This window comes from Lynx canadensis, chromosome C1, assembly GCF_007474595.2.
Source record: "Lynx canadensis isolate LIC74 chromosome C1, mLynCan4.pri.v2, whole genome shotgun sequence".
NCBI lineage: Eukaryota > Metazoa > Chordata > Mammalia > Carnivora > Felidae > Lynx > Lynx canadensis.
In genome coordinates, this window is record NC_044310.1 from 34,269,229 (window position 1) to 34,289,931 (window position 20,703).

The following is a 20,703-nucleotide window of genomic DNA, read 5'->3' on the forward strand; positions in this document are numbered from 1 at the left end:
CCCGTGTTGGCATATCACCAATTCCAACAAGCTGTATTTGTTTTAGGCCGCTGGAGATTTTCTTTAGTGTCTTGAGGTCTTAGCAAAGTGTATGAATATCCATTTGTTGAAATTTATCCAGTACCAGTGTTTTTTTTTTAATTTTTTTTTTTAACGTTTATTTATTTTTGAGACAGAGACAGACAGAGCATGAACGGGGGAGGGTCAAAGAGAGAGGGAGACACAGAATCTGAAACAGGCTCCAGGCTCTGAGCAGTCAGCACAGAGCCCGACGTGGGGCTCGAACTCACGGGACCGCGAGATCGTGACCTGAGCCGAAGTCGGATGCTTAACCGACTGAGCCACCCAGGCGCCCCTATCCAGTACCAGTGTTTTTAAGCAAGAGGGCATTGTCTAGTGAACCTCGCTGCTGGTGGCAGAAGTCTTTTTGTTGCAATATCTTCTATAGCATTATTATATGTGACATTACCAACTTTGTTCTAAAATCTTGAATAATTTTTCTTAATGGACCTGGCAACACCATATATTGGGAAAGTTAATGTCCAAAGCCTTTCCGTTTCACTTATTTCCCTGAGATTCTATAATTTTGCTTAGGGGAGAGACGAGAAGTGGTGCGTAACCAGGATAATATCCCCATAATCACATACGCCAGACCAATTCCTTGGATGCCAAAAGTCAGCTCATGTACCACAAATGAAATAAGTCCCAATAAATGATCACCGACAGTCTAATTGGACAATTGAGCAACTGAAGAGCGGAAGATTAAGATACAGTGTGTACTGAATTCAGGGAAATATCATAAGGATTAATACAACATTCATTATAATTACATTGGCTACTGGCCACAGGAACTAATCCATTTTGAATGAAACATTGAAACACTTTAATGGCAATGGCTATTTGTGGAAAGAGTATGGAAGTATGGGAAATTACACTGGGGACGGTGTATTTGGAAGGCTTTATTGGTCTTATTCCAGCAGCAATCAAAAACAACTGTTTTGCATCCCCAGGCTTCAAAAGTCTTCCCAGAGGAGGGGCATCAGTATCATGGATATCCCATGAGACGTGACCCAATACTTGGAAATAAGTTTCTTTATGAACAGAAAGAATAGTTTAAGGAAAGTGTAATATTTTTATCCCTGGATTTTGACATACCAAAGCCATAAAACAGTAATCAGACAAAAGCCCATAAACGATTTTGGAATTTTTTTCTAATCTTTTAGATAGTCCTTTTCTCTCTGGAGGGGAAGATCCTTTCCACTTTGAAGTGGCACAGTTTCTGTACCTTATAAGCAAGACCCCAAAGCAACCCTGTGCATTCAGAAGGGACAGTGGGGCCACTGCCGTGGTGACCTGGCAATACTGACCTCATCATTTGGTCTCTTCGCCAAAAGAGAGGGGCCAACACACTCCCTGTGTTTTTAAATTTTGAGGTAAGAATTGAGCAAGGCCCTCTTCATCCAGTGGGGAAAAATTGTTAATTTGCTTAAGTTTTTTTCCTTGCAAAAGAGAGGTTAGTGGCAGAATTACTCCTTTAACGTTGCAATTTCGTATGTTGCTCAGAAATTGGCCCATTCCCAGACTCCTTTGTTAGGATAAGTGTCAGTTGGCACCTAGAGAGCAAATACAGAGCCAATATAAAATGTACACCAAGATGCTCTTAAGGCTAAGGTTAAAAGTCCATGAAGTAGGCATAAAAAGCTGTCACTGGCGCCCGTGTGCTCTTGAGGTGGGAAGCCTGGGGCAGGATACGTGGGTGGTACGTCCAAGCTGGGACGATTCCCTTCAGGGGAGTTTGATTGATGCTTCTTTCCTCTGATGAACTTTGAAGTATGTTCAATCTTCAGGTTGTGGATTGTAGATCGTTTTTATCAGGGTGATCTTTCAAGCTGCTTGTTCCTGTGAATAGAAGTGTTGACACACTTCAGTAGTGTTTTGTAATAATGTAGCAACATGCCACTTAATACATAAATATTTTCCAAGTGGATGGCCACCGGAAGTGCAACAAGAAGTTTCATGAGCCTCTCCAGTTCTTCTGTTGGCTCTAGTTTTTGTGACCTTAAGAATTATGGGCAAGAAATCTGACCATTTCGGTATATACATTTGGGCTAATTTACTTTTTGAAATCCCATTTGGCTTTCTACCATCCTGAGCTAGTTGAGCAGAGGAAGTACACTGTATTAGTTTCGCTAAGGCTTTGTCTACTTCCTTTACAGTTTGACCTGATCACTGCTGAGGGATGAAGTTGCCTCAACTTGGGAAAGAAGCTCTTTGGAAATCTTTGATTAATGGTGACCGTGTAAGCTTTTGCTTGTTACTAAAAACATACTTGAATTACCAACGTGCAAGCCCATGAACAACATTTCTTTGCCTAGGTAGAAACCTGAATATTTACAAATGTCCTTGTGGTGAAGGATGAGCTACCGGTATTTATGGGCAAGTTGACATTACTGTTCATTCATTCAGTGAATATTTACTGAGCACCTGCTGTACACCAGACACAGTTCTAGATGCTGGGGATAAAGTGGTGAATAAGGAAAGAAGGCAAAAATTCCTTCCCCCACGGAGCTCACATTCTAATGGGAAGAAACAAACATGGCCCGGAGGTCAAATATACTATCTTAAGTGTACTTAGTGCTAACGAGAAAAACAAAACAAGGAAAGGGGATTAAAAAGTATGTATGTGGTAGGCTGGGAGAGGATTACAATTTTAGATAGGGTAGCCAGGGCAAGGCTTCACAGGGACGGAGATCTTTGAATAAAGCCAGAAGGACATAAAAGGAGATGAGGAACAATAGAGGTTCTGTTGAGATAGAAGGATAAACAGCAGACCAAGTAAAGAAGATGTGTTCAGAAAGGAAAGGGTAACCAACTCTGTCAAATGCTGCTTGGTAGTTGAGTAAGAGAAGGGCAGAAAGTGGACCAGCTCTGGAAGGGCAACAGGGGTGAAAACCTGACTGACATGGCTTCAGGGGAGAAACAGATGGAAGGAAATTAGAGATGGTGAGAACAGACCACTATTTTGAGGGATTTTCCTCTGAAAGGGAGCAGAGAAACAGAGTAATAACTGGAAGGAGAAACAAGATAAAAGGAAGCCTTTGCCTTACTGTTTTCTGGTTTGGGGGGGTGGGGGTTGGGAGATAATACAGCATCTCCAAACCATGACAACAATTATCCACTAACGAGTGAATATCAGTGCCATTTGGAGAATGCAGGAGCAGAGTGAGGGCACCGCCAACCGGGGAGAGAAGACAGAGTGCCTGTGGACAGATGCTGGCAGACAGGCAGGTTGGATAGCAGGAGCTGTGGAATTCTCTCCTGGTGGCCTCTATTAGTGAAATAAGGAGCAAGGTCAGCAGCAGGGAGTGAGGGATGAAACCTGTATGAAGGGGGAGGAAAAGATGTAAAATAATTAAGTACGAGAGTAAGAGAGTTAATGGACTAGATAAATGTAGAATAATGACTAGGAAGTTAAGTGCCCACTGGAGGTAAGTGGTCGTGAATGTGAAGTGGTGCAGTCAACACAGTTGTTTTTTCAGCCGTGTTTTTCTGCAGCGTTGACGCAGGCGTGGGAGAATTAGCTTCTGCCAGGGTCTCGGTTTTGCCAAGCAAGTAATGCAAACTGAGATCTGGCCAAGGGAGTTGAGGGCATTTGGAGTGGTTCGTTACGACTGATGATAAAATTTAAACTGGGTAGGGAAGTGGAAGGTAAGGAAGGAAGCTGAGGCTCCCATACTACAGAGTGGGTGGCTTAAAAACAAACATTTATTCTCTCACACTTCTGGGGGCTGGAAGTCCAAGATCCAAGGGTGGGCAGGGTTGCTTTCTGGTGGAGCCTCTCTTCCTGGCTTGCAGACTGTCACCTTCTTGCTGTGTCCTCACATGACCTTTCCATTGTGGGTGGGTGGAAAAAGAGGGATTTCAGGTGCCTTTTCTTCTTCCTTTTTTATTAGGTATAATTGGCATATCACGTTTTAGTTTCAGATGTACAACATGATTTGATATTTGCATATACTGCAAAATGATCACTATAATAAGCCTTTAGTTAACATCCTTCACCATATATATTTACAAAATTTTTTCTCTTGTGGTGAGAACTTTTAAGATCTATTCTCTTAGCAATCTTCAAATATGCAATACAATATTATTAGCTCTAGTCACCATGCTGTACATTATGTCCCTGTGACTTACTGATTTTATAACCAAAAGTTTGTACTTTTTGGTCCCCTTCACCCATTTTGACCACCCCATCCCCCACTTCTGACAACCACCAATCTGTTCTCCGTATCTATGAGCTTGGTTTTTTGTCTTGCCTTGTTTTGTTTTTAGATTCCACATATAAGTGAGATGTAAGGTATCTGTCTTTCTTGGACTAATTTCCTGATTTCCCTTAGCATAATGTCTTCCTCTTCTTATAAGGACACTAGTCCCATCAGATTAGAGCCCCCACCCTTATGACTTCTTTTAATCTTAATTACCTCCTTAAAGTCTCTGTCTCCAAGTACAGTCATGTTGGAGATTAGGGCTTTAACACAGGAGCACAGGAGTTTTGGAGGTACACAATTCAATCCATAACAATAAGGAAAGAAGAACATGAAACACTCTGAACGACAACGCAGTAAGGTGAATGGATTGTAGGTAATGGTGAAACCAAAGGATCATCGGAGTATTAGTGTGAGTTGGAAATAGAGGAGGAGTTGACTGGAGAGTGGAGCGTATGAAATTGGGATTATAGGGGTTGCAATAATCTGGAATGACAAAATCTAGGGTGTGACTGCGGGGCCGAATGGCCGAGGCAGGATGGATGTAAGGGCCACTGCAGGAGAGGACACCAAGGAACTGAGAGGCTGGGGTGCCGGAAGGCACATCTCTGAGTACACTGACGTTACCAGGAATTATCACAGGGGTAGTGTTGCAGACAGTGTCAGTGAGCCAGGTGTCGAATGTCCAAGGAAAGAGGGAGAATAACCTCTGGGCAACAGATGATGCCAGTAAAGCAGGACTATATTGGGGCAAAATTGTAGCCAACCAACCCTAAGTCATGGAGGAAGGGATTTGCAATCCATATCCCAGATGGATTTTCCAGAAGCTGAGGTGTAACTTGAGGTACAAGAAGCTTACCAGGGATCAACACGTGTGAGTGGAAGAGGGAAGAAGCAGGACTGGGCAGGGGAAGAACTTGAACTATGAGAAGGTCCTACAAGCCTCAACTAACCCAGGAGCAAGTATCACACATCACAGCATTCAATGTTGGGCCAAAATAGCTGGACTTTTACATCCCACAGCCCCTTCAGTCACCAGATTCGGGTCACAGGCAGGCGGCTTTCTGCAGATGTGGCACATTCTGAAATAGCTGACGGCTGGAGGCTCTCTGCCTAATGCGCTCCCTGCAGCTGGAAAACAACTTCTTCCTGCAGAGGCATCTGAGCGGTGCCTCTCTGTGTCTACCATGAAGACACTTGCATTTTATTTTGGCATATAGAAAAACCCTACAGATCAATATGAAATCCTAGGTTGCCAAGGATAATAGTGGCTGCCCAAATCTGAATCTCTTCACATTCCAAATATCAACATGGATGGACACAGAGGGTATTATGTTACATGAAATAAGTCAGACAGAGAAAGACAAATACTATATCATTACACTTATATATGGAATCTAAAAAAACAAAAAAAAAAAACACAAAAACCCAAACAAACAAGCAAAAGCAGAAACAGACCCGTGAATACAGAAAACAAACTGGTGGTTGCCAGAGGGGACGGGGGTAGGCATGGGGCAAAATGGAAGAAGGGGAGAGGGATGTATAGGCTTCCAGCTATGGAATGAATGAGTCACAGGGGTGAAAGGTACAGCACAGGGAATATCGTCAACGATGTAACAGTGTTGGGTGGTGATAGACGGAAGCTCACTAGTGGTGAGCATAACATAATGTATAGAGATGTTGATTCACTATGTTGTACACCTGGAACTATTGTAACATTGTGTGTCGATTATTCTTCAGTCAAAAAAAATTGAGTGCCCTAAAGAGCTTTTTGTATGGGGTTACCTCTATCTGTATTTAGTATTAAATATTAAATAAAACATTAAAACTGAGAATAATAACATTCACTCAGTAAAAGAATTCAATAAGAAAGCAGAGCACAAAATTAACAGGCAGAAATAAATAGCCATCAGGTATATAAATTATAATCAGCCGATATGATGGTAGGTAATAGCAACAGAGAAGACAGACATTTAGGAGGAAACTTAAGAAATGTGCAAAGTCCAGGACGCCTGGGTGGCTTAGTCAGTTAAGTGTCTGACTTCAGCTCAGGTTATGATTTGACAGTCTGTGAGTTTGAGCCCTGCGTCGGGCTCTATGCTGACAGCTCAGGGCCTGGAGCCTGCTTCAGATTCTGTGACTCCCTCTCTCTCTAGCCTTCCCCTGCTCGTGCTCTGTCTCCCTCTCAAAAATAAATAAACATTTAAAAAAATTTTTAAAAAGAAAAAAAAATGTGTAAAGTCCATCTGAGGAACATTTGAAAAATCTGAAACATACTAGAGTAGACAAGCAAATGAGACGATGTCTCTTACTTTTGGATGGGGTGATTCAACGTAATTAAAGGTCAGTTCTCTCTAAGTTAGTTTATAAATTTAATTGTGATCCCCCCAATGTCAACAAGTTGACACTAAACTTCATATGGAAAAATAAACATGCAAAAACAGACTGGAAAGATATGAGGGGGCAGTAGCTCTCTCAGTAATTAAAATACACTCTAAGACCTCTCTGATTAAAACAGGGCGGGATTACTCTTGTAGGCAATGTGTAATTTTTAAAATCATTTAGACTTGGGGGAGCCTGGCTGCTCAGTCAGTGGAGCGTGCAACTCTTGATCTCAGGGTTGTGCGTTCAAGCCCCACCTTGGGTGTAGATATTACTTAAAAAAATAAAAAAAATTAATCATTAAGATTTGTAATTCTTTGAATTATTTTGTGTCTCTCCTATTAACATTCCTGTGGTTTTGATAGGCAGGTTTGATAACCTGACAAGATAGTTGTAGTTTTTGTATTTTATTTGCTTGAGCAAATCACTTCTCAATTTTAGTTGTGATGGATAAGTCAGAGCTTTAAGCGAAATGTAGCATCTGGTGTTATTGAAGAATGACAGGTAGGTGAAATTAATACAGAGCAACTCCAGTAGATTTATGGATTGAATAGTCACAGTTTTTCTTTTAATCTGTTATGTAAGTTTATTAATTTAGTGAAAACAATGTTTTTACCCTAATGTGTACTCTACCAAATTTGTATTTGTATTATTAACACAAAAGCAAATAAATATGCCTTCACTATTAAATTCTTCAACTGAATTTATAGTGGTTCTAGTACTAAAGTCAGATATTTTACCTCTAAAAGTAGGACCATTCAAATGTCTTGCTTTGATTTAATGAATTGAATGAAAAAAAATCTACCCATTATTGACATTAACATCCCTGATTTTCTCTTTGATGCATCTGATCCTAATGGATGTCAAATTGGCATAATTTATACTGCTTTTATAATTCTTTTACTAGTGAGGCCAACACTTGAACAGCAAAAATTGTGCAAGAAAATTCAAGAAATTGAAATGAGAGAAATTTTTTTTTAATTAAAAAAATTTTTTTATACATTTATTTATTTTTGAGAGACAGAGAGAGACAGAGCAAGAGCAAGGGAGGGGCAGAGAGAGAGAGAGAGCCAGACAGAATCAGAAGTAGGCTCCAGGCTCTGAGCTGCCAGCACAGAGCCTGGTGCGGGGCTGGAACCCACGAACCCTGAGATCACGACCTGAGCCGGAGTCGGACGCTTAACCGACTGAGCCACCCAGGCGCCCTTTAATTTTTTTTTTTTAATGTCTATTTATTTTTGAGAGAGACAGAGACAGAATGCCAGTGGGTTAGGGCCAGAGACAGAGAGGGAGACACCGAATCCGAAGCAGGCTCCAGGCTCTGAGCTGTCAGCACAGAGCCCAACGCGGGGCTTGAACTCACAAGCTATGAGATCATGACCTGAGCCGAAGTCGGACGCTCAACTGACCGAGCCACCCAGGTGCCCCTGAAATGAGAGAAATTGAGAAGAACAAGCATGTGACCTGGATGAAAGCCATGTTTAACAGAATGATTTTTAAATGTATCTTGTGCAGTGACACAAGTTAAATCTGACTATTTTATAAGTAGCTGCTAATGTCTTAGTTTTTATGTGGCTAGTAATTTCACTACATCCTCCATAGTGGATGGTACGTGTTAGCATTTTGTGCTTTTTACACATTTACATAAACTTTTTTGAGAGATGAAATACAATACATATATTTTTATTAAATATTCGCTTTTTAAAAAGTCACTGCTGTTGAGAGCCACCTGTTGGGTGGCTCAGTCAGTTAAGCATCTGACTCTTCATTTCTGCTCAGGTCATGATCTCACAGCCATGAGATGGAGCCCTGCGTTGGGCTCTGCATTGATAGTGTGGAGCCTGCTTGGGATTCTCTCTCTCTCCCTTTCTCTCTCCTCATCCCTCCCCCCCCCCCCCCAATACATAAACATTAAAAAAGTCACTGCTGTTGAAAGGATATATGGAAAAAAAATTTTTAATTTTTTTAACATTTATTTTTGAGAGACAGTGAGACAGAGCACAAGTGGGGGAGGGGCAGAGAGTGAAGGGGGGACGCAGAATCTGAAGCAGGCTCCAGGCTCTGAGCTGTCAGCACAGAGCCTGAGGCAGTGCTCGAACTCACGGACTGCAAGATCATGACCTGAAGCTGGCCGCCCAACCAACTGAGCCACCCAGGCGCCCCGGAAAATTTTAAAATAAGTTACTGAGCAATAATATAAATATTTATAGATTTACAACTTAAATGACAAAAGCAGCAATAACATTTGATTATTCTCTATACAAACTATGATGCAATTGTTCAACCTCTATTTCACAAACTTATGTAATGAAAAGCTAGCCTCTAATTTCCTGATTCCCAGTAATACTGTTCATTGGGAAACTGATGTTGGGCTTATAACTAAAGGTCACGGTGCACAGAGCCTAAGGCAAAATCGGCTGGTAAACCAAGTGTCTAAGTGACCAGAGGAGAGCAACAGCAATGTCATTGGTCACTTGTTTCCAAAGGCACTTGGTTTAATCAGCTAGTGTCCTGTAATTTGTCCCTGGAAGAGAAGTGTGACGGCATAGTTACATGTGTGCACATCTACGTGACCAGAAGGGGTCAGGAGAAAGAGATAGAGGTCATCTCTGTTCATCCTTCATATTTTACCATTTGTTAAAGTAGGAACTTTGTTTACTGCACATGCATTTCGTGTGGTGCTAGAAGAAATATGGAAACTGGGGATCTACCAAATTCATCATAGCTTATTGAAGTGCAACTATTAATAATACCATTCTGTTCACCAGCAACGCCAATGTGTGCATTTCTTTCCCATACTAAGCCGATGTCAACTCTCACGATGGTACCTCCTACTGGACCAGGTCTGGAAAGAAAGAGACAGTCACAGTTTTAACCAATGTATGCCAAGCATAAGTCTTTAAATGTTTTATTTATTGGGGCGCCTGGGTGGCTCAGTCGGTTGGGCGTCCGACTTGGGCTCAGGTCATGATCTCACGGTCTGTGGGTTGGAGCCCCATGTCGGGCTCTGTGCTGACAGCTCAGAGCCTGGAGCCTGTTTCAGATTCTATGCCTCCCTCTTCCTCTGACCCTCCCCTGTTCATGCTCTCTCTCTGTCTCAAAAATAAATAAATGTTAAAAAAAAAATTAAATTGAAGACTTTTGAGGTCAAAACAAAGGATAGAAAATTACTGTAATAGGGGTGTTGTGCATGTGTGTGTAGTTTTCTTTTCTTTTATTTTTTTTAAGACTTTATTTTTAAGTAATCTCCACACCCAACGTGGGCTCGAACCCACAACCCTGAGATCAAGAATCACCCGTTCCACCAACTGAGTCAGCCAGGAACCCCTGTGGTTTTCTTTTGTTTTTTAACATTTCAATCTCTCCAATAGATATAGAAGAGATGCTATTATTTGAAAGAATGACCAGTTCCACTGTTTTCTCTGCAGAACTTCTGTCACTGCACTAGTTTGTTACTGATCACTCCTTTCCAACCATATTTTCCCAAGCGTTTAAATTTTTTTTTAAAATGAAATGTTTGATAGACTTAAGTTGGTAAATTAGGTTCTGGACCCAATTCCAACTGTCGGGGAGACCCCCACACCACCACCAAGCGATTCTCTCGACACCAGCTGGGTGTCCCACAATTTTACTCAATTCTGACACTGTTTATCCAGAGATAGTGTCAGATCGTACAGGTTCAAGGATCAGTCTTGTAAGACCATTCCTTCCCTGCCCCCCCCAACTTAAGACACCAAATACCGGGGCGCCTGGTTGGCTCAGTTGGTTAAGCATCTGACTTCAACTCAGGTCATGAGCTCACCGCCTGGCTCGTGAGTTTGAGCCCTGCTTTGGGCTCTGTGTTGACAGCTCGGAGCCTGGAGCCTGCTTCAGATTCTGTGTCTCCCTCTCTCTCTGCGACCCTTCCCTGCTCGTATACTGTCTCTCAAAAACATAAATAAACATTAAAAAAAAATGTTTTTAAGGGGCACCTGGGTGGCTCAGTCGGTTGAGCGTCTGACTTCGGCTCAGGTCATGATCTCACAGTCTGTGAGTTCGAGGCCTGCGTTGGGCTCTGTGCTGACAGCTCAGAGCCTGGAACCTGCTTCGGATTCTGTGTCTCCCTCTCTCTCTCTCCACTTCCTCTGTTCACACACTTCTCTCTCTCTCTCTCTCTTTCTCTCTCTCTCTCTCTCAAGAATAAACATTAAAAAAATCTTTAAAAATTTTTTTAAATGGCCTTAAACATATATGAAAAGATGTCTAACCTCACTCACAGAAAAAAAATGCGAAGTCAATTTACTCTGATACACTATTTTTCACCCATCAGATTGGTAAAAATGTTAAATTATGGCACATTCTGTTGGTGAGGCTGTGGGGAAACACCCTCTTACACACTGCTAGTGGGAATACAAACCAGTACAACTCTTGGGGGGGGGGATTTAGCAAAATCAATCAAAGCTGTATAGGCATTTAGGATCTCTCTTTTTTTTTTTTTTTTTTTTTTTTTTTTTTTTAAATTTTTTTTTCAACGTTTATTTATTTTTGGGACAGAGAGAGACAGAGCATGAACGGGGGAGGGGCAGAGAGAGAGGGAGACACAGAATCGGAAACAGGTTCCAGGCTCCGAGCCATCAGCCCAGAGCCCGACGCGGGGCTCGAACTCACGGACCGCGAGATCGTGACCTGGCTGAAGTCGGACGCTTAACCGACTGCGCCACCCAGGCGCCCCAAGCATTTAGGATCTCTTGATCCATCCTTCCCACTTCCAGAAGATATGCTTCCAACAATACAAAAATAGTTATGGACAAGGTTATCCATTGTAACATTGGTTGTAATTGCAAATCATTGGAAGCAACCTAAATGGCAGACACAGGAAAGTGGTGAACTGTGGTACGTACGTACAAATGAGTACTATGCGCTGTAAGAAAGAATCTACCCGAACAGATATGGAGTGATTTCCAGTATATATTGTTAAGGAAATAAAGCCAAAATGCAAAAGAGCACCTACAGTATGCGACCTTTTATGTAAGAAAGAAGAGAAAATAAGAAAATATGTATGTATCTGTTCATTTGTGCAAAAGAAGCACAGAATGGAGAGATCAGAAGTAAATGAGACTGATCACTTGGGTAGAATGGGGTGGAAAGAGTGGGGGATAGAAGTGGGGTACCAACAATGGGAAAGGGGAGAGATGCTTTGAATCATACTAATGTTTTATATAGTAAAAACAGAAACAAACAAACAAAAACCAAGAATGGGGGAAGCCTACAGTAGAATATAAAGAAACAGATGAAACAAAATGTATTTCAAATGAAAAACATAACCACACTGAAGGGGGGGGGAAGAGCCAATTCAAATAACTCTGGAACACAGAATTACTGGTATATACTCTCCAGTGAAAGAAAAAAAGAAATACTGAGGTCTGTTTAACATTGAGATCTGGTTTGTTTCCTTGCAATGGTATAGGCTAGATTTTTCTTCTTTTCCCCCACCCTCATCCTACAGTAGATTTTTTCAAACTTCTTTTTCTGTGTATTTCAGGACTGAAACTATGAGCCATGTTTCTCGCCGTTGGAGAAGGAAGTTACAAACATGGAAAGAGGGAAGGCTGGAATGAACCCTGTGGAACTGGATGGGAGTTCAATAATCCATTGAGTCAAACAGGAATCCATGAGTCCATACCTTTATAGCTAAATAAACAAGGAAGAAGGAAAAGTTCTTCCATATAGTAGAATGCCAACTAGTAAATAAATGTAGGATTCCATAGTAGTAACAATTGGGATTCAGGCAAGAATCACCAGTGGATAGTAAAACTAGTGGATGAATTAACGTAATTTCAAAGATTCTCCTCACAAAATACTAATTGATTATGAAAGGAAAAATAGTAACTGATCTCTAAGTATCTGGGGATTTTCCAGCTACCTTTCTATTCTTGACTTCTAGTTTAATTCTACTATCGTCTGAAGGCAGACATTGTAGGATTTCTAGTCTCTTAAAGTTGTTAAGATGTAGTTTAGCGCCTAGCATGTGGTCTATCTTGTTCCATGCGAACTTAAGAAGAATCTCTTTTCTGCTACTGTTGGATGAAATAGTCTATAGGATGTCAATTATATGCAGTTGATTGATGGCACTGTTGAGTTCAACCATGCCCTTACTGATTGCCAACTGATCTGTCCATATCTAATGGAGAGCATTGAAGTCTCTCTGAACTTGTATCCGTTTTTACCTCACATATTTTGTTCTATTGTTAGGTGCCTACACGTTAGGGTTTGTTATGTCTTCTTGGAGAACTGACCCTTTTATCATTATGTAATGCCCTTCTTTATCCCTGATAATTTTTCTTGCTCTAAGTTCTGAAATTAATATAGCCACTCAAGCTTTCTTTTGCTTAGTGTTAGCATAGTATATCTTTCTCTATCCCTTTACTTTTAATCTACATATGTCACTGTATTTAAAGTGGGTTCCTTCATCCCCACTACTGGAGCAAACTGAGTTAGAGTATAGAACATACCTTCTGATCTTCTTCAAAAGTTTTCATACTTCTTCTCTCTTGCTAAAATGAAAGTATTATATACCATGAAAAGATTAAGTGGTCTCTTGGAGAAACATTTAATTAGGGCTTGGTTTTTTCATCCAGTCTGACAATCTCTGTCTTTTGACTGGTGTGTTTAGACCATTGAATTTAAAGCGATTTTTGAGATAGTTGGATTAATATCTACTATATTTGTTACTGTTTCCTGTACATCACCCTCGTTCTGTGTTCCTGTTTTTATCTCCATTCTTTTTTTTTTTTTTGCCTTTTGTAGTTTTACTGATCATTTAATTTTATTTTTTTGAGAGAAAGGGAGAGAAACAGGGCGCACGTGCATACAAGTGAAAGAGGGGCAGAAAGAGAAGGAGTGAGACAAACTTAAGCAAGCTTCATGCTCAGCACAGAACCCAACGCAAGGGTGAATCTCACAACCCTGAGATAATAACCTGAGCCGAATTAAGAGTCTGGTGCTTAACCGACTGAGCCACTCAGGCGCCCCGTACTGAGCATTTTATATGATTTCATCTTCTCCCCTTTCTTAGGATATCAATCAAAATATTTTTAGCATAGAAATAAAATTGTATTTTTATTTTTTATTTTTGTAATGGAGATATTTGTGATCATATTAACATCACTAGTAAAAGACACATAGAATCATGTGTCTCCTGATACAATGCAGTGAGAACGGCACAACATTCTTACCTGGTATTCCTGCCAAAAAATGCATAATCTTAATTAATCACGAGGAAACATCAAACAGACTCAAATTAAAGGATATTCCACGGAGTAACTTGGTTGTATTCTTCAAAAATGTTAAGGTCATGAAGGACAAGGAAAGACTGAGGAATTGTTCCAGAATAAGGCTTTGTAGCATAACAACTGAATGTAACTCATGGTCCTGGATTTTCCTTGCTTAGAATGAATATTATTTGGACAATTGGCAAAATTGGAACAAGGCCATTTAGCATTGTATCGGTACTAATTTCTTTATTATGATATTTACATTGTGATTATATAACAGAATGTCCTTCTCTTTAGGAAATATGCACTAAAGTACTTAGGGATAGATAGATAAAGCAAATGTGATAAGATGTCAATATTTGAAGAATCTGAGTGAAGGGTATGTAGGAATTTTTTGCATCATTCTTGCAACTGTTCTGTAAATCTGACATTATTTGAAAACAAAAAATAAAAAATTGCAAGTGTTTAGTTTGCTGGTATGTAGATGGTGTTAAAAGAGTGCTGTAATAGCTTTATTTTAAAATGCTAATGTTTAGGGGCGCCTGGGTGGCTCAGTCGGTTAAGCGTCCCACTTCAGCTCAGGTCAGGATCTCACAGTTTGTGGGTTGGAGCCCCGCATTGAGCTCTGTGCTGACAGCTTGGAGCCTGGAGCCTGCTTTGGATTCTGTGTCTCCCTCTCTCTCTGCCACTCTGCAGCTCACACACACTCTCTGTCTCTCTCTCTAAAATATAAATAAACATTAAAAAGTTTAAAATAAATAAAATAAAATGCCGATGTTTGTGGTGCTCCAGAAATTAAATCCTTTGCAACTATTTCACTTACAATGAACATTTTAAATATCGACTTAAAAATATGTGACAATTTTTAGGATAGTGAAACCATTCTGTATACTGTAACAATGGTTACATGTCACCATACATTTGTCAAGACCAATAAACTGTGCAACCCCAGGAGTGAACCATAATGTAAACTACGGTCTTTGGGTGATAATGATGTGTCAATGTAGGTACATCAACTGTAGCAAATATTACCACTGTGATGTGGCATGTTGATAATGGAGGAGGTTGTGCATGTGAAGGGGTAGGAGGTATTTATATGGGAACTCTCTGTACTTTCTGCTCAATTTGTGTGTGTGTGTGACTTTAAAACTGTTGTAAAAAAATGAAGTCTATTAAAAATGTGTGAGAGAATACATACATTTTTCAAGTCTTTAGGGGTAAGTGAGCAAAATAATTTGGGCTCACTTCCTTAGGAGGATCTGAGCACATGTTCACCAGAATATTTGTATAAAACCAATCATAGCATCATTTTGACTATAACCTCAACGACCTTATTATTGTGCATCAAGAGCAGAAGAGATAAATATATTGTAACATATTCATATTCATATGGAAAACTATTCAGCGATAAAAATGTGCTACAGTGTCACAAATGAATCTTACGGATTGAGTGCACGAAACACTATATAAAGGAGTCCATTTATATAGAGGTCAAAAAAGTCAAACTAGGGGCGCCTGGGTGGCGCAGTCGGTTAAGCATCCGACTTCAGCCAGGTCACGATCTCGCGGTCCGTGAGTTCGAGCCCCGCGTCAGGCTCTGGGCTGATGGCTCAGAGCCTGGAGTCTGTTTCCGATTCTGTGTCTCCCTCTCTCTCTGCCCCTCCCCTGTTCATGCTCTGTCTCTCTCTGTCCCAAAAATAAATAAACGTTGAAAAAAAAAATTAAAAAAAAAAAAAAAGTCAAACTAAACTATATTATTTAGAGACATACACATGAAATTCAGGATCATAGTTACCTTTGGGGATACAAAGGGGCATATGGTCTGGAAAGAAGTCTTTTGTGGGTGAGGGGCTGCTTTTGGGTGCTAATTAAGTTCTATTTTTTTATTTGGGTGATAGTTAATGGATGTTCACATTAGAATAAGTCCTTTACATTTACATTTTATGCACTTTTATGTGTGTGTTACATTTCACAATAGAAGTGTTTTAAAAACAAGCAGTGCTTATAAAGGATTTGAAGGAACCCCCGAAACAAAGCACAATCTCACATTTTCATGACGTCAGTCTCCTCGTGTTTGAATTTGGCAGACCTGATCACTGGAAAAAATGCATTGATGGAGGAGGACAAAAGCAGTGGTGTGGCCTGGGAAGGGTAATTGGCATCAGCCACAGCAGTGCTTCTAAAATGTTAGAAGCCCACAAATCCCCTGGGGATCTTGCTAAAATGAAAATTTTGATTCCACAGTTCTGGGGAGGGACTAGAGATCCTGCATTTAAAAAAACTTTTTTTTTTAATGTTTATTTATTTATTATTAAAAAAAATTCTTCTTAACATGTATTCATTTTTGAGAGTGAGAGAGACAGAGCGTGAGCAGGGTAGGGGCAGAGCGAAGGAGACACAGAATCCGAAGCAGGCTCCAGGCTCTGAGCTGTCGGCACAGGGCCCAACACGGGGCTTGAACTCACAGGCTGTGAGATCATGACCTGAGCTGAAGTCGGGCGCTTAACCAACTGAGCTACCTGGGCGCCCCTATGTTTATTTATTTTGAGAGAGAGTCAGCATGAGCGGGGGAGGGGCAGAGAGAGAGAGACACACACACACACACAGAATCTGAAACAGGCTCCAGGCCCTGAACTGTCAGCACAGAGCCTGATGCCGGTCTCGAGCTCACAAACTGTGAGATCATGACCTGAGCCAACTTTGGACGCTCAACCGACTAAGCCACGAGGTATACCAGAGATTCTGCATTTTTAACAAGCTCCCATGTGATGCCTATATTGCTAGTTCATGAACCACACTTGAAGTAGCAAAGAGCTAGGGCATTTCCAGGTAGAAAGTCAGTTTAAGAGTTTTGAAGGATCATACGCCTTTTTTTTTTTTTTTTTAAGGTAACTACAACAAAAGCTAAGGCATGTAACATAGTATAAGGACAGTTAGAAATGTTTTCTCCTCTGGAGGTGGAAAAAATTTTCCACAGTGGCCTATAATTATACATCACTTCAAGTAGAACAAGGAAAAATATAGATCATAACATTCACAAGCAGCGAAGGAATACGCTGGAGTAAGGCTAACAAGTTCAACTTGTGTGCACAGTGTGCGAAAGGCAGAGGGAACCTCTTCACACCCTCCTGTGGAAACCAAGACTTCCCATGTGGAACTTTCCTGGTGAATCTCACTGACCTGTCAAGATGGGTATTTGGGGAGAAATTCACATAAAATGTTTTTAAATTGGTGATGACTGCAAAGCCATCATGAGCTTCTCTCGTTGCGGGAACTGGAAACGGGCAGGATTTAACCAGGGCGTTTATTAAGGATTATATGATCAGAAGAAGGGGTATTTCATAGCTGATTGGCTGGGTGTTAGAGAATGTTATTGCCTGTTTTTAGGAGGAAGGTATCACAGGAGAGCCACTGCAGGAGGAAGTTTGTATCAGTGTGACTGCCACCCGTGAGGCCACCAAACACCCCAGAAAACACAATTATAAATGTTTCCGGAGGACTAATGAAGAGGGGATACTCTCCATTAGTCATTTTATGAGGCCTGCATAACCTCGATACCAAAACCTGACAAGGACACTTTGAGGAAGGAAAATTATAGGCCAATCTCACCCATAAACACAGATGGAAAAAATTTTAAACTCCCTTAGTACACCATATCAATAGGCAGAAAAAGCATTTGATAAAGCTTAATATCCACTCTTGAAAACGTCTAGCAAACTAAGACTAAAATGACATGTCTAACCTGATAAAAGCTATTTGCAAAAACCCCATAGCAAGCAGCAAAACTTTTTGAGACAGGAACAAGCCATGGATGCCTAAAACCATTACTTCAATTTAACGTTGTACTTGAGGTATAAAAAGGATGCAATGTATAAAAAGGAACAAAATGAAATAAAAGGTGAATGATTGGAAAGGAAGAAACAAAGCCAGTATCATTCCAGATGCTATGATTATCTATATTTAAAAACCTTAAATAATCTAAAAATTATTATAATTCAGTATAGTGGCTAGATATGAAATCAACATAAAAATCAATTGTATTTCTATATTCCTGTAAGAAACCAGAATTGAAATTGAAAAAAATTCACAATGGCATTAAAAAAAATGAAGTCGTAGTGATGAGGGAGCATAAGGCAAGCTGAGAGCAAAGCACAGGCTAACAGCACCCCCACCCCAGGTAGGATATGTGTGATATTCCTCTGACACTCCTGGATGCCCAAGAACCAAGGAAAGGAAAGAAAACAAATGATCGACTGACAGACATCAGTCATTCAGGACAGGAATCACCTTCAGTGTACGGAAAACTTAGTAAAGTGCAAGAAAAAGGCAATCTTATCCATAGCCTAATCTCCAGAAACCTATGGACTCCATTTCCTGGAGCCTTAATATCACCCTCATCAAGATGTAAGGAGGTTTGGGGTACCTGGGTGGCTCAGTCGGTTAAGCATCTGACTTCGGCTCAGGTCATGATCTCACAGTTCTTGAGTTCGAGCCCCACGTCGGGCTCTGTGCTGGCAGCTCAGAGCCTGGAGCCTGCTTTGGATTCTGTGTCTCCATCTCTCTCTGCCCTTCCCCCGCTCGTGCTCTATCAAAATGAATAAACATTTTTAAAAATTAAAAAAAAAAAGATGTAAGTAGGTTTAAGTGCTTGCCATGGTGATGTGGGAAACAAAGGCAAACGAAAAAATTAAATTCCCTTACTGCCTACAGCCCATTGACAAGTCCTTGAAATAAGCAGAGTGACCTTCCTCTAGGAGCTCAGCTGCTTCAATGATAACACTTTGCTAGGGGGGGAAAAGGGAATCTTCACTAACATTATCCTGACCTCCCCCCCCCCCCCCGCCCAGCATCCTGTGAGTCTCCTTAAACACATAAAAATTCCTTTGCAAACCTCCTTTATCTTTAGCCCCCAATTACATGTTGGCAATTATACTCCAAGCGTATGATCCTTGATATACATCTGAAGGGTCCCATGATGAGGTTTTACTAAACAGTAATAAATGACGTTTTCCTAACAACAACTATCCCCTCAAGGTGCTGGAAACCTTGCTTCCAAAATTTCTTAGAGACTTACGCTGTCTCTAACCCCTTCCCAACCTGAAAATATATAATCAGTCACTCTTCATAACCCCAGTGCAGCTCTTCCTGTCCACGGATCCTGTCCCCATGCTTTAATAAAATCACTTTTTTTTGCACCAAAGACGTCCCCAAGAATTCTTTCTTGTCTGTCGGCTCCAACCCCCCCGACCCCCCACCACCATTCTGAAACATCCTCACTAGGAATAAGTCTACCAAATAGGTGTAAGATCTCTTCTGGGAAAATGATAAAGCTCTTATAAGAGACATTACAGGAGATCTAAATAGATGGAAAGATATAATATGGTCTGGAAGAGTCAATATTTTAAATGTATCAAATTTCTCCACGTGGATTTATAGAGTCATTGCAGTCTCAAAAACAAACAAAAAAAAAAAATCCCAACATGACAAGAATATTGTAAAATATTTGTGGAAATAAAAAGGGCTAAGAATTACCAATTACCTCCCGAGAAAAACAAGGTGCTATGTCCTACACCACCAGTGAACAATAGAAATCTATTGTAGAAATCAATTAGAAATCTATTGTAATTAAGTCCATTTGGTATTGATGCAGGGATTGGCCAATGGAGAAATATGGGTTTAAACAAAGGAAGCACATACCTACCATTGGTCAAGAGGACTAGCCAGTCCTGGGGGCCTCATCACATAAATTACTATCTTCCTTGGAAGTGTTTTTCTCCAAAGTCTGGAGCCAGAGTCTCCCTGAACAAGTGTAGCAATGGCTGTAAGAAGTGCCCTAATGAGAGCTGGGAGAATGCCTTAGGCTACAAGCATCATCAGGGGACATTTCTCCTAGGAGATTTAGTAACTCAGTTTATATAAGGAGCACACTCAAATTGAGTCAATATGGGCCCTTCAAAAAAAGTTACTCAAATTAGATTTCAGATAGAACTTCTGCACTGTTCAAGGTGATTACAGGGAAGGGTAGAAAACGGAATGGGGAGTAGGAGGAAGTAGAAAGGAAATAAAACAACCCTGAGAGAGACGTGAGGACAAAAACACAAAGAGAGAATCTAAGGTGAAGTCAGAGACTGGAAGAGGCAACAAGAGTAAGAAATTATTTATGGAGTAACAGAACTCAAGTCCAGTACATCTGAGTCTCTTTCCCGTTCCTCCCTCTCTCCCCCACAGGTCAGGTTTTACCACATATACTTAGAGAAGGGAAGAGGTGTGGTCTGCCCCTTCATTCAATTCTTTATCTGTTCAGCATTGCTTTTTTATTCAAATAGAGCAGAAGAAAGGAGCTGGAAATGGACAGTTACCTCTGATTTATCTGGCTGCAGAGATGATCCTCTTTAGGATGGAAAGGAGGAAGGGTGGGGGTTGATGGAGATGAGAACAGAGGTGGGACTGTAATGATGATGGTAATGGATTGATGAATAGGAGACCAGAGTTTTAAATTGCACTGAATGACCAGGAGCTAATGAGCCTACTCAAGATATTGTTAAGGCATTGGAAAGGGAAATGTGGCAAGTGAGGTTGGAGGCAGTGATTAGAAAACAATAAAAGTTTCATGTTTGTGCCCCAGTTGAATTTCAGACCATCCAACCAGCCAGTTACCTGCTGTCACAATTAATGAAGGGAAGCAGCCTTTAGAATGGAGTTGGGAGGCCAGAAGGGGGCGCTCTCCCGCTCGGAGGAGTGGGAGTGTGCAGCGGTCAACGGCCGGCCCCAACAGGAAGAGATGCACCTTGCAAGTCCTCACTTCT